This window comes from Bidens hawaiensis, unplaced genomic scaffold (genome assembly GCF_021521415.1).
Source record: "Bidens hawaiensis isolate Kalapana, Puna unplaced genomic scaffold, B.hawaiensis_p1.1 tig00007615_1, whole genome shotgun sequence".
NCBI lineage: Eukaryota > Viridiplantae > Streptophyta > Magnoliopsida > Asterales > Asteraceae > Bidens > Bidens hawaiensis.
The window spans coordinates 820473-835007 of NW_027491531.1; positions in this window are offsets into that span (position 1 = coordinate 820473).

Here is a 14535-nt window from a genome sequence, read left to right on the forward strand (position 1 = left end):
AAGAGCATTACGCCCTATAACCTTCGCATACATTATTAGGGCATGCAACCCTTTAACCTTCGCATATATTATTAGGGTATGCAACCCTTTAACCTTCGCATATATTATTAGGGTATGCAACCCTGTAACCTTTGCATATATTATTAGGGTATGCAACCCTTTAACCTTCGAATATATTATTAGGATATGCAACCATTTAACCATACACTACTTTTCATTATCATTATCATTATCACATTCATATATACCTTTCATAATATCATACATACCATATTCATACACACTTCCTTTTCACATACTCATATCATACATACTACACTATAACTTCCTTAACAATACGTTCAATATCCGAAGATCGTTCATGTAATGTCAAGCATGCATTCATAATATAAACATAACTATCACATTCATCATTAAGACATACACTTACCATTTAAGGTTAGTGTATTAACATTCACATTGAGTATGCACACATCCCCGAAAACATAACAAGGAAGTGGGGCTAGAAACCCACCTGAATTCGGTTACGTTCTTCGTTCACTATTAATCCTTTCTTTAATTGGGCTCTGCAGACTGTATATTAATTATACGTATCAATACATGTCCTATCCATATTACTCATATTTCAGCCAAAATGGCTAAGTCTAGTCTATTCTAATGGTCTTATATTAGAATACATTTTACTTGGAATATAATTTTATTCCCATGAAATAATGTATTCGAATATACTATGTTCCTTTCTTTATTTTATTTTATGTACATAAATTGGTATTCGAAACAGAAGGAATTTTAAAGACATGTATGCACACCAACACATCATGCATTCGAATACAGTGGTGTATTCGAATGTATGGATGTATCTGTATGTGTATATAAGTAATCGAGTCCCCATGTATTCGAGTTGATATATTGTAATCGAGTTATTCACTTGTATTCGAGTTTAGCATGCATTCGGTTATAACCAATGTATGTGAATATATCATATGTAAGAAAGGGTACACATTGTATTCGAACAAGACGTTGTATTCGAGTATAAGCCTTGTATTCGAATTGTGCCCATGTATTCGAACATCTATATTGTAATCGAACATACTATATGTATTAAGGTCCTCTATGTATTCGAATTAGGTTATTGTGTTCGAGTTATACATTATATTCAGTTAAGTACATATGTATTAGAAACCTTTATTATATGCGAAATATGTAAATGTAATCGAGCATTCCCATGTATTCGAATAATACAACGTATTCGAATTTGAACCATGTAATCGAGTATACCGTATGTATGCGAACAAGAACTTTGTATTCGAAGTTCACCTTTGTATTTGATTTGGCAGTGTAATTGATGTACATAAAATTATACATCTTTTCGGCATCAAATAATCTCTAAAAACTGTAATTTCTATCAAATAACATAGCATAAAAGGCTACTTATCATCCAAAAATGTAATTTCAGGTGAAACCAAGCCCCAAACGAAGAAACAAGCGCAAAGACGAAGAAAAACATAAAGAAAACACAAGAAAAACAAAGAAACACACCCCCATGCCTCAAGAAACACGCCCCCATGCTTCTGAACACCAGAAAAGACAAAAATCTACAAGAAAAGAAAAAAACTGGGAACAAAAGCACGGGACCGTGCCTCTCAACCATGGGGTCGTGGTCACCTTTCAGAAAAGACAAAATGAAATTGGCACATGTCATAAAATGCACAGGGTCGTGCCTCAGGAAGCACGGGGTCTTGGTGAGTCATCATGTACGATCTGACAACATGCAACTGGGACACGTAGACACGAGACCATGCTTAATAAAGCACGGGGTCGTGCTTCTAGCTCCAGACAACCTATAAATAGAGGCTTTTGTGTCATTTGAGAAGTGTGCCTTGAAAATAATTCTATCCGGTTTTCTCTTATAAAAACACAACTAACACTCACATAGAAGATTTAGTGAAGGGTTTGAAGGCTTGGAGGTCATCACCATCAACCATCATCATCATCCATCATCATCATCATTAAGAAGGAAGATTCGTCTACATTTGGTTAGATTGTTCCAAGTTTAATCATGTATTTGTTATCATCATTCATCTGAATGATTATCATCATGCTCATTATGAGTTAAACTCCTTTTACTATCTAAAATCTATGAAGAAACTTTGTTTTACTTGATGATTATTTAAAACATGTGGTGTAGTCTAGTAAAGTACATGGTTATCTTACAATTGTCTTTTGATGAGAAATTTTTCACCATCTTAAATCACTAATTCAAAGTTGGTGGTTGTCAATTCTATTGGCAATCGTTCATGATCGATTCATGTTCTTGAAAGATAGAAATACTTTGATACGTTATCGAAACATGTGTCCTTAAATTTTACTTAGAAATGATGAGATATAAGTTATGATGTATTTCTCTAAGTCTTGGTAATCCGAAATGGCTTTGCTTAGGATATCTTGCTAGTTAAAGAAATCATATGTTAATGAAATGTGTAAGTATAACCTACTTAAATCAATCAAGGGGAGGTTGTGTGAGTTAACTACAACCACCCAAAGTTGTATGAATTGGTATTTGAGAAATCAGAGTCAATCCTAATCTTTCTACTTTACGAAACTACTTGACAATTTTAATTGACATTTTGGAGGTGGCATGACATTAGGAAAGGGTCGACTTTAAAATGAGCATGTTACCTCCCTAGTGCCAAAGATGCTCACTTAAGGTTTAAGGAGCTATATATCATATATTGCTATGGCAAGTTTACCACATGTTTGAATATTAATTATCAATGCTAAAATTGAGTGGATTCTTGATCTTAGATGGTAACCTTCGCATAATTGAACAACTCGTTTAGAATCTCTCGTCTTGGTCACCTATATATTATATATATAAGTATTTATATTTTAAAAAAAGTTCAAAAATTAACCCCAAAATGATTAAAACCTCTGATTAAAGTAAAACAACGATTTATCTTTAGAAACATTTACGTCCATGGATCGATACTTGGTTCTTACCAATACTATTCTACATATACGATTGATATACTTGCCTATTTTGTGTGTGTTTAGTCTTTCTAGAAATCACTTTTATAAATTTAAAACACTATCTTGTGCAAAAAGCTAAATATCCAAATCATTCCATCTATTAATAATTAACCACAACGCACAGCACACATCAAGTTTTTTTAGCGCCGATGCCGGGACACGGTACGTTTCTAAGAACGATCCAATTTTTAATTTAATCATTGTCTATAATTGTACAAATTTTTAACTTCTATCTTATTTTTTTTACTAAAAATTAAACTATATAATTTTACGGCTAGCCTAATTTTAACCTTTATTTACCTTACTTTAATCTAGGTTAATTAATTTAGACCTTAGTTTAGTTTAAAATAGCTTAGCCTAACTCATAGTTTAATTTAGACTAACTTTAGCTAATTTTTTTTTACTTTAGTTTTCATTTTGATTTAATCCCATTTATGTCCTCTACTTCTGAGCCCGAGCCTGTTTCTCCAATTTCTGAACCGGAACGACTCTTTCGTCGACGAGCACGTAAACGGACTGCAGAAACCACCGAAGCAATCAAAGACGAGTCAGTAGACGTCAACACATCAGGAGAAAATCAAACCAAAGAAATGATGGCGGCCTAAAACAATGAGCCGAACATGAGCCAGTATGCCAAGCCAACTCTAGAAGGCTATGGCAATGGAGTGGCTCCACCCGAAATCACCGAAAATTTCGAAATCAAATCAAGCACCACTCATTAGGTGGAAAATTCAGTTCAATTTCATGGTCTCCTTGACGAAGACCCTCTTTTCTCACATATCTCGATTCCTACGAATCTGCGGAACCTTTAAAATTCAAAATTGTTCAGACGATCAAATCAAGCTTAAACTCTTTCCTTTCTCTTTAAGGGGTAAAGCCCTAGAATGGATAGAATCTCTTTCCTCTGGTTCCATCACCACTTGGGACCAGATGGTTGAACAGTTTCTCCTCAAATATTTTCCGCCTGATAAAACTGCCAAATACCGAGCCAGCATTATCGGATTCCGGACCGATGATGATGAATCGCTACACGCAGCATGGGAAAGATACAAAAGTCTTCTGAGAAGATGCCCACACCATAGACTGAGCGTATGGTTACAAGTACAAACTTTCTTTGACGCACAATCCAGTCAAAACAAACAGGACATCGACCAAATCGCTGGTGGAGACCTGGGATCCAAATCACCTAACGAAGCATTTGAAGTCCTGGAGAAAGCCGCAAAGAAGAGTTTCGCTTACAAACCACCAAGATATACACCTACCCATAAAGGAATACACTACGTCGATTCCAATACTCTTGTCACAGCACAGCTTGAAGCCCTTTCTAAAAAATTTGAACAACTTCAAGCCGAACTATCAAAAACCAAACTCATCTGTGACACTTGTGGAGGAAATCATAAGACGGGTGACTGTAAACAAGTCATCAGTGCCATGGAAGTAGTGGATTTCATTGCTCGACAGAACAACGCTTTCAGAAACAACTACAATCCAGATGGAGAAACCACCCGAATTTCAGCTAGAAAGATGGAGGTAACACTGAAACCTTACCAGGATTCGAAAATAGACCGATACATCAACCTTTCCAGCCTAAAACCCAAATTCAAGATCAAAGTTCTAGTAGGAATCAAAACCCAAGCTACTCGAAAATCGAAGAAATGCTAATCCAACTCATGATGAAAACAAATGAAGCAGAGAAGAAGGCCGACTCAAGAGCTGTTGATATCAGCAGAGTATTATTAAAACATGAGGCTGATCTCAAAAGTCAACAAGCATCACTACAGAATCTAGAAACTCAAATCAGACAAATTGCCCGAAAATTATCCGAAAGACCATCTGGCACTCTTCCAAGAAACACAATCACCAACCCGAATGCAACAGCTAACGCTGTTACACTCAGAAGCGGTACGACCACTGTTACCTCACCAACTTCATAACCAATTATGGAAAAGGGGCCTCTAGATGAAACGCATAAAAAGACTGACCTCGACAGCACCGTACAACCCAAGGAACCGGTCCGAACGTATGTTCCACCTATTCCATACCCTGGAAGACTGAAGCAGGAACGATTGGAAGCTCAGTACAGGAAGTTTTTAGAACTCTTCAAACAACTCCATATCAACATTCCTTTTGTCAAAGCCATCGCTCAAATGCCAAAATATGCCAAGTTTCTCAAAGAAGTGCTGACAAATAAAAGAAAGCTGGAGTAACTCTCACATTTCACCCTAAGTGAAGAATGTTCAGCAGTCCTCCAAAGCAAGCTGCCAACGAAAATGACGCGTCCAGGGAGCTTTATTATCCCTTGTCTTGTAGGAAATTTATCTGTTAGCAATGCCCTGGCTGACCTAGGAGCTAGTATTAATTTAATGCCTTATGCGGTTTTTTCAAAACTAGGGATAGGAGAACCAAAACCCACCCGCATGAGCATTCAATTAGCTGACCGATCTGTTAAATATCCTCAGGGCATTGTTAAAAACATGCTTGTCAAGATTGACAAGTTTGTTTCCCAGTAGATTTTGTGATTCTAGACATTGACGAAGACAAAAGTGTACCTCTGATTATAGGAAGACCCTTTTTAGCCACCGCAAAGGCTATTATTGATGTTTGCACCGGCAAGCTCACTCTCAGGGTCAATGACCAGGCAATCACTTTTGACATAGGAAATCTATGCAATATCCGCAACAGCATGATGACACATTATACTGTGTTGACATCATAGATTCCATCGTAAGTTGCTATATGCGAGATTCCTCCATTAATACACCGCTGGACACACAAGTCTTAGACAAAACACTCAACATACCCCTAATAGAAAACGAAAATATCAATGGTGATTATCAGGAAGCATCAGAAGTAATATATGAGATCACTAAATGCAATGAAAAATCAAACTCCAAGTAATTATTTCATCTCACCTTTCATAAGAAGTCCATCGCATGGAAGATCATGGATATCAAGGGCATCAGTCCCTCCTTTTGTACTCACAAAATTCTCATGGAGGAAGAATACAAACTCGTGGTCCAACATCAAAGAAGTCTCAATCCCAACATGCAAGATGTGGTGAAGAAGGAAGTAATCAAACTACTTGATGCCGGATTAATCTACCCGATCTCGGATTCACCTTGGGTAAGTCCCGTTCAAGTAGTACCAAAGAAGGGAGGAATGAAGATCATAATGAATGAGAAGGACGAGCTGATACCAATGAGAACCATCACAGGCAGGCGAGTTTGCATTGATTACCGGAAGCTTAATGACGCCACAATAAAAGATCATTTTCCACTTCCTTTCATCGATCAAATGCTTGAGAGATTATCTGGAAAAATGTTCTACTGTTTTCTTGATGGATTTTCCGGATATTTCCAAATTCCTATTGCTCATGAAGATCAGGAGAAAACCACCTTTACATGTCCGTATGGAACCTTCGCTTATCGAAGAATGCCATTTGGATTATGTAATGCTCCAGCCACCTTCCAACGTTGTATGGTGACCATATTTCATGAAATGATAAAAAACTCTATGGAAGTCTTCTTGCATGACTTCTCAGTCTTTGGAGATTCCTTTGATCATTGTATAAACAACCTTGACAAAATGTTAACTAGGTGTGAAGAAGGGAATTTAGTACTCAACTGGTAAAATGCCACTTTATGGTAAAGGAAGGCATTGTTCTCGGTCACAAGATTTCTCAAAAAGGACTAGAAGTTGACAGAGCCAAAATAGAGACCATATCCAAACTTCCACAAGAAGTTTTCTAGGTCACGCAGGCTTCTACCACCGCTTCATAAAAGACTTCTCCAAAATTGCTAGACCTATGACCAAACTTCTGGAGAAAGACGCACCATTCGTCTTCTCTAAAGAATGTGTAGAATCATTCAACATATTAAAAGACAAACTTGTCAATGCACCAATCATGACTACACCCGATTGGACCCTTCCATTCGAGATCATGTGCGATGCAAGTGACTTTGCAGTTGGATCCGTACTCAGACAACACAAAGAAAAGCACTTTCACCCAATTTACTATGCCAGTAAAACTCTTAATGATCACAAGAAAATTACACCACAACAGAAAAAGAGTTGTTAGCAGTAGTTTTTGCTTTTGAAAAGTTTAGATCCTACCTAGTTCTTTCCAAAACCATAGTCTACACCGACCATGCCGCAATACGTTACCTCTTCAACAAAAAATATGCCAAACCCAGACTTATCCGATGGATCCTACTACTCCAAGTATTCGACATAGAAGTCAAAGACAAAAAGGGAGCAGAGAATGTCGCCGCAGACCACCTCTCACGTTTAGAATGCCCAGCTTCAGAAAAACTTCACAAGAAAATTATCAACGATAATTTTCCACATGAAATTCTCATGCGCATTCAAGTTGTCATAGAGGAAAAAGATGAAAGTCCTTGGTATGCCGACTTCGCAAACTACCTAGATTGTAGAATCCTATGAAAAGGACTTACTCATCAACAGCCGGAAAATTCTTCTCCGACCTTAAGTTTTACTTCTGGGAAGATCCATACTTGTTTAGGAAAGGCGCTGATCAAGTTATTCGTATGTGCGTAGCAGGCAAGGAAGCCTTAGATATTCTCAACCACGACCATGAAGGACCTACTGGTGGACACCACGGTACCGCCACTACGGTCAGGAAAGTGTTTGATGTTGGATTTTTCTGGCCTACCATATACAAAGATACACACACTTTGATCCAATCATGCGATGCTTGTCAAAGAGCCGGGAACATCTCATCCAAAAATGAGATGGCTCAAAAGGGCATTCAAATTTATGAAATCTTTGATGTATGGGGAATAGATTTCATGGGTCCATTTCTTAACTCATTCGGAAATAAATACATCCTTGTAGCAGTTGATTACGTATCTAAATGGGTAGAGGCACAAGCCCTTCCCACTAACGATGCTCAAGTGGTTGTGAGATTTCTGAAGAGGTTATTTTCACGATTCGGCACTCCAAAGGCCCTAATCAGCGACAGAGGTACCCACTTCTGTAACGCTCTGATGAAAAAAGTCTTAGCGCGATATGGAGTTCACCACCGACTGGCAACACCATATCACCCTCAGACTAGTGAGCAAGTGGAGGTCTCAAATTGAGGAATTAAAATGATTTTAGAAAAACCTGTAGGAATGAATCGCAAGAAGTGGGCAGAAATTAGATGACGCTTTGTGGGCCCTCAGGACGGCTTACAAAACTCCCATAGGAAATACACCCTTCAAACTCATTTATGGGAAAGCATGTCATCTACCAGTAGAATTAAAACACATCCTACTGGGTTCTCAGAGCAGTAAATTTTGATCTAACATCCGCCGGCGTAACCCGGAAAGATCAAATTCACGAGCTCGAGGAACTAAGAACATTGGCCTATGAAAATTCCTGGTCTTACAAGGAAAATACTAAACGCCTGCACGACACCCATTTAAAAGGAAACAAGAAATTCCAAGCTGGCAACCGTGTACTGTTATACAACGCTCATTTACGTCTTTTCCCAGGAAAATTGAAATCTCGATGGACAGGTCCATACATAGTTGAATCATTTTTTGACTATGGGACAGTTGAGATCTCAAATTCAAATGGCCAAAAGTTCAAAGTAAATGAACATCGATTAAAGCCATATATCGATGGACCATTTGAAAAAGTTCTGGAGGTATAGCCCTCCAACCCCCTGAATAGGAAATCAAGGAAACAAGGTCTAGCCAAGACCTTTACAAAACTAGGCCTTGTAAATACTTAACACCTAAAAAAAACTAAAAATCTAAAACCACGGGGGCGTTCTTCCAAAAGCACGACCCCGTGCCAAAAATCGCGGACCGGAATCTTCTCTGCAAAAATCTCAGTCAGACTGGTTTGTAACAGAATTGTCAGAACAAAGACACTGGTCGTGCTTCCAAAAGCATACAGCCGTGCTTAGGTTATTGATTGGCTATAAAAGGCACCTTGTGTCATTGCATTCCTTGCACCAACCAAAACAAAACCAAAAGTCTCTGAAAATTCAACATGCCAACTGAGATGAGTGAAGCAATCCCTGTTTCCCGACACCAGAGAAACGATGCCCGCCATGTTTCCAAAACCGAGCTTTTTTAAAACTTCAAGAACTCGTCAAAGAGCTCACCGAAATGAATCTCCTTGCTGAAATGTGCCTCATTCAACTCACCGAATCAGTGGAAAATATGAAAACGGAACTCTGAGACATCCACGAACAACTCCAGTTTCAAGTTCTCGGTTTCAGTTTTTTCCACCACCAGGACCATTTGGAGGAGGAGAGCCTTTCGGGGAAATCTAGGAAACTTAATTTTCTGTTCTTATATGTAAACAAGTGCATTATGCACAATGTGTTAGGATTTCGGGCTTAACCCGAATATTTTCTTATTTTTAGGAAAACCGGGCTTATCCCATATCTGTTTTAAGACTTTTTAATGAAAAGTAATTTTTATATGACCAAACTCCTAAATTATCATACTAAACTTCATTCTAAGAATTCCAGCTCTCGCGTCTTGCTAAAAATTACAAGAAAATTACCTGTGACAAAAAGCACGGGTCGTGCTTCCCTAAGCACGAGGTCGTGGTCACCCTAGAATCTTCAGCATAATACGCGCTGACTCCGTACAATTCTCTGACTCAGAAACAATTATTCCCATAACAGCATGGGGCCGTGCTTCCAAAAGCACAGGGCCGTGTTCAACTTTCCAGCCTCTATATAATGCATGCATAAACTCACTATTCCATTCACACCAAACACAACATTACTGAAAGGAAATCTAGAAGGTTGAATGGAGGCCAGTGAGGAAGGGCAAGCACCATGAATCTTCCTCAAATCTTGAGGAGGAGGTCATGAGGCTACAATGCATCATGAGAGACAAAGTTGAAAGCAACATTCAAACCAAAGCTCGCGTAATCGAGCTAATCAACAAATTCGAACTACTGAGGTTCGAAAACTTCCATGTTGTGGATGGCCACCACAAAGATGTGACTTCCATGCTCAACTTTCTCAACCGAGAAATCGTTAAGCTCGACAAAAAGCTCCTCGAGCTCTTGGAAGCCAAACGAGCACCTCCCCACATCCAATACTTGTTCGGGAATGGTGGTCATTGAAGTCCCGACTTTGTTTCACGTTGAAGTTGCTCCCGCTAGTGTTATGTGTTAGGATCTAGGATTGTTGTTGTACTTTTCATTTCCACTATTTTTAATTATGTCTTTATGTTTTATGTTTTTTGTTTTAATGAAATTTAAGACTTTTAATTACTATCTTAAACTAACCAGCAAAGAAAATCAGTTAAAAAACGAACCAGCTAGACAAATAAACACAAAAAAATCAGAAGAAATAATGTCTGCATCATGCAGCACGGTACCGTGCTTCCAAAAGTACGGCGCCGTGCTTTTGACCCCAGAACTGTTACGATTTTTAAATCATTAAAATAACTTTTGCCAAACACCAACCTTAATATCCACTTCATTTCTGGACGATAAACCACCGATCATTCCATATTACACTAGTTTCTTCATCAAATCTTCAATTCCGTGCAAAAAGATGGCCGAGTATGGAGACGATGTTCATGCATTCTTAGTCTTTACCGGACGAAAGACAAGGGACAGATAGGCTAATTCAAAACTAACCTACCTAAATAGATGATTCCTAGAACCTAATTTCTACGCATGCCAAGACACATTGCGCCAATTTAACCAATGGGACCGATACAACACATTTGTGAAAGGGCCGTGGAAAAGGGTCTTTGAACAAATGGGAGAGGCAGTGACAGAATAACAAAGGAGTTTTTGGCCTCTTTCATCATTAAGAAGAAGAAATTTGACATGTGGGATGAAGATGCAATCGAGTTAAGATGTGGGGGTGAATGGCATACAACTTCTATCACCCAACTGGGAATTGATCTGGGAATCTACACGACCGAGTAAACCCAACTCAAACATTTGGTTTACTGCTAAAACAAACTTTGCAGATGAAGATGCTGATAATGAAGCTGAAGCAGGAAACACGAGATTAGAGGCTTGGGAACAACTAAGTTATGGTACTGAAGAATACAATGCAAGCGTCTCAAAGAGCACAGCACTACGTGACCTGCTCATGAGATACATTCACCGTCTGCTCAGTCACACTACTACGGCTCTAGGCCAAAGTGAGGGGGTGGTTAACCTGAGGGATCTTTGGTCACTGTACTGCATGAAGAATGACATACATTGCAACATCACGATGTTATTCTGCAAACTTTTCACGACAAATACAGCTGCCAAGGAAAATACCCCCATTTTTTGTGGCTCGTGGATCTATAACCTTTATAAGGCTTACAATGCAGACACAGAAGGAACCCGAAGCCCAGATCCGATAGCCCTCAGCCTTGTCTATTGTGAAAGCATGCAGATGATTCAGCAAATCAGGCAGAACCCAGATGTGTGGAGATTTTGTGACAGATATAACCAGGTTTGGGACCCCGAAGACCCTGCAGAAATGATGCTTTGGGATGTGCATGATAGGAGAGGATCACCACCCAGACAGTACCGCTGCCGCACCTACCGTCAACGAGGAGGCCCATCTTCATCAGGGGCCGGCCCCAGCTCGTCACACGACAGCCGATACTCTTTAGAGGGTATATATGGACTCATTGATCAATTCTCAACTAACACTACCACCTCATCTAACAGGATTACAGAGCAGATGGCTGCCTCATATGCACAGCGAGCAGCCGAATATGCAAAGACGAGGCGAGAGATTGATGGTATGGGCTATCGCATGGACATACAGTGGGGACCATTTGACCCGGACACGGGTAACCGATGACTGGCAACACTGGTAGGTCGGGCATGGGCATGGGCATGGTTTGGTAATACTTTATGACATTATTATGTGTGTTTTTAAACAATTTAGTTTCTGTCGTACTTGTTTGTTTGTTTATTTGTTGGTTTGAATACTTTTATGGCCGTAGGTGCCGAGACATTATGGTAGGTACTAATTTAGCTCGATAGGGCAAGGGATGGAGGATTCCATACCCAATTTTTAGCAGTTTATGCTTGGTTGTTTGTGGTTGTTTGCAGTTTCATATTAAACAGGTACAAAAACAGGAAAACGGACGATAAACAGGGGACGCTCTGTCGAAATTTCGTTAACCCGTAGGGAAGTAACTCTCCATTTTAACCCACTATACTCACTTAGAATCTTTATCTTTTCATGAATCTTTCCACATTGAGGACAATGTGAGATTCAAGTGTAGGGAGGGGAATTACTTGACCAATTGTTTGTTCAAATAATTATAAAAATTCTCTAATCAACAAATATTTTTGCAGCAAACAAAGATTATTTTTAGAAAACCAGAAGAGATATCCAAGAAAATTTTTTCGCAAATAACCAATTACTAAAGGAAAGTGAAAAGGTAAAAAGAAGTTCTGTAATATTGAGAATAAATTTATGCAAAATATGGCGTTAATACCCAATTCCTCCGTTACTGTGAGATAAACCTCATGCAATATAGATATTTTTTGGAAGCGTGGAGTGAGTCACATGGTTCGTGTGATTTGGAACTTGTCTCAATTATTCAATTGAAGACCGCACGAAGCATTGTGTAAAGAAGAAGGTAATATTATCACAATCCCATTAAACCATTCTCCAAATTACAAAACCCAAAAACCTTAACTTAAACCCTACCACTTTATCCATCTCACTGGTAAAATACAACTCTGGTCTTTTACCGGCAGACCCTAAAGAACTGGAAATGTATTCTTTCGATTTCAATTCCCTTTGCTGCATACATTTCACAAAACTTAGGTTGCCTCCAGAACTTAGGGAGAGAATCTTTCTCTTAAGCAATGAGGTGAGGAAAAAGTGGCGCCAAGAAGAGCAAAGGCCACCATTTTATGGAATTTCCAAAAGATACGAACGATGCTTAAGTTGCGGAAACTAGTCCCACGAAGGAAGATGTAGAAGGAGTCAAACTCAGTCTCAACATGAATATACCGAACTAATGAGGGTGGGGGCTATTAGTCTCAAAGCCGAACGGTCCAATAGAGTTGGAAGTTATGTTCAGAACAGGATTGAGGAAGAACTGATCCATATTCTCGACAAAACTGGTCTTGACGATCTGACCTTAAAAGAGTCACTAGGTCTCTAAAAAAAATTATCATCGGGATGAAAAGCTAACTATCGAAGACATCCCCGATTACCAGAAAATTTGTATTTACCATCCTCCACTAAGAGCCCTTATCCACCATAAAATACCAAAATTCCAACTCACACAAAACCAACCCGTATTACCTTCTGATTTATGCAACCCTTCACAAAGGTGGAGGTTTGAACTTGTTACAAGCTTATTTATCACAGGTTGCATTCTGACTAAGAGTGTTCACATACATACATCACAGGGTATGATCAGATATAAAACCGAGTGTGAGTGAACATTGTGAGAACGTGACGTTTTGCATAAACGAAAGCTCATAAAAACAAAAAAAAATTATTTATCACTAATTAAGATTGGTTATTCAGTTTCCATTTTCTCGGAGCTCGCTTAAGGGATGACTATAATCCAAATTTGCTGTTTTTAGAGAATATTTATAAAAAGATTTCTTGAGGACAAGCAATGTTCAAGTGTGGGGATGTTTGATGTACGTAAAATTAAACATCTTTTCGGCATCAAATAATCTCTAAAAACTGCAATTTCTATCAAATAACATAGCATAAAAGGCTACTTATCATAATAAAATATAATTTCAGGTGAAACCAATCCCCAAACGAAGAAATAAGCGAAAAGACGAAGAAAAACAGAAGAAAATACAAGAAAAACAAAGAAACACGCCCCCATGCCTCAAGAAACACGCCCCCATGCTTCTGAACACCAGAAAAGACAAAAATCTACAAGAAAAAACAAAAACTGGGAACAAAAGCACGGGACCGTGCCACTCAACCACGGGGTCATGGTCACCTTTCAGAAAAGACAAAATGAAATTGGCACATGTCATAAAAATGCACAGGGCCGTGCCTCAGGACGCACGGGGCCGTGGTGAGTCATCATGTACGATCAGACAACATGCAACTGGGACACGTAGACATGAGACTGTTCTTAATAAATCACGGGGTCGTGCTTCTAGCTTCAGACAGCCTATAAATAGAGGCTCTTGTGTCATTTGAGAATTGTTCCTTGAAAAGAATTCTATCCGGTTTTTTCTTATAAAAAGACACACTAACACTCACATAGAAGATTTAGTGAAGAGTTTGAAGGCTTGGAGGTCATCACCATCAACCATCATCATCATCATTAAGAAGGAAGATTCGTCTACATTTGGTTAGATTGTTCCAAGTTTAATCATGTATTTGTTATCATCATTCATCTGAATGATTATCATCATGCTTATTATGAGCTAAACTCCTTTTACTATCTAAAATCTATAAAGAAACTTTGTTTTACTTGATGATTATTTAAAACATGTGGTGTAGTCTAGTAAAGTACATGGTTATCTTACAATTGTCTTTTGATGAGAAATTTTTCACCATCTTAAATCACT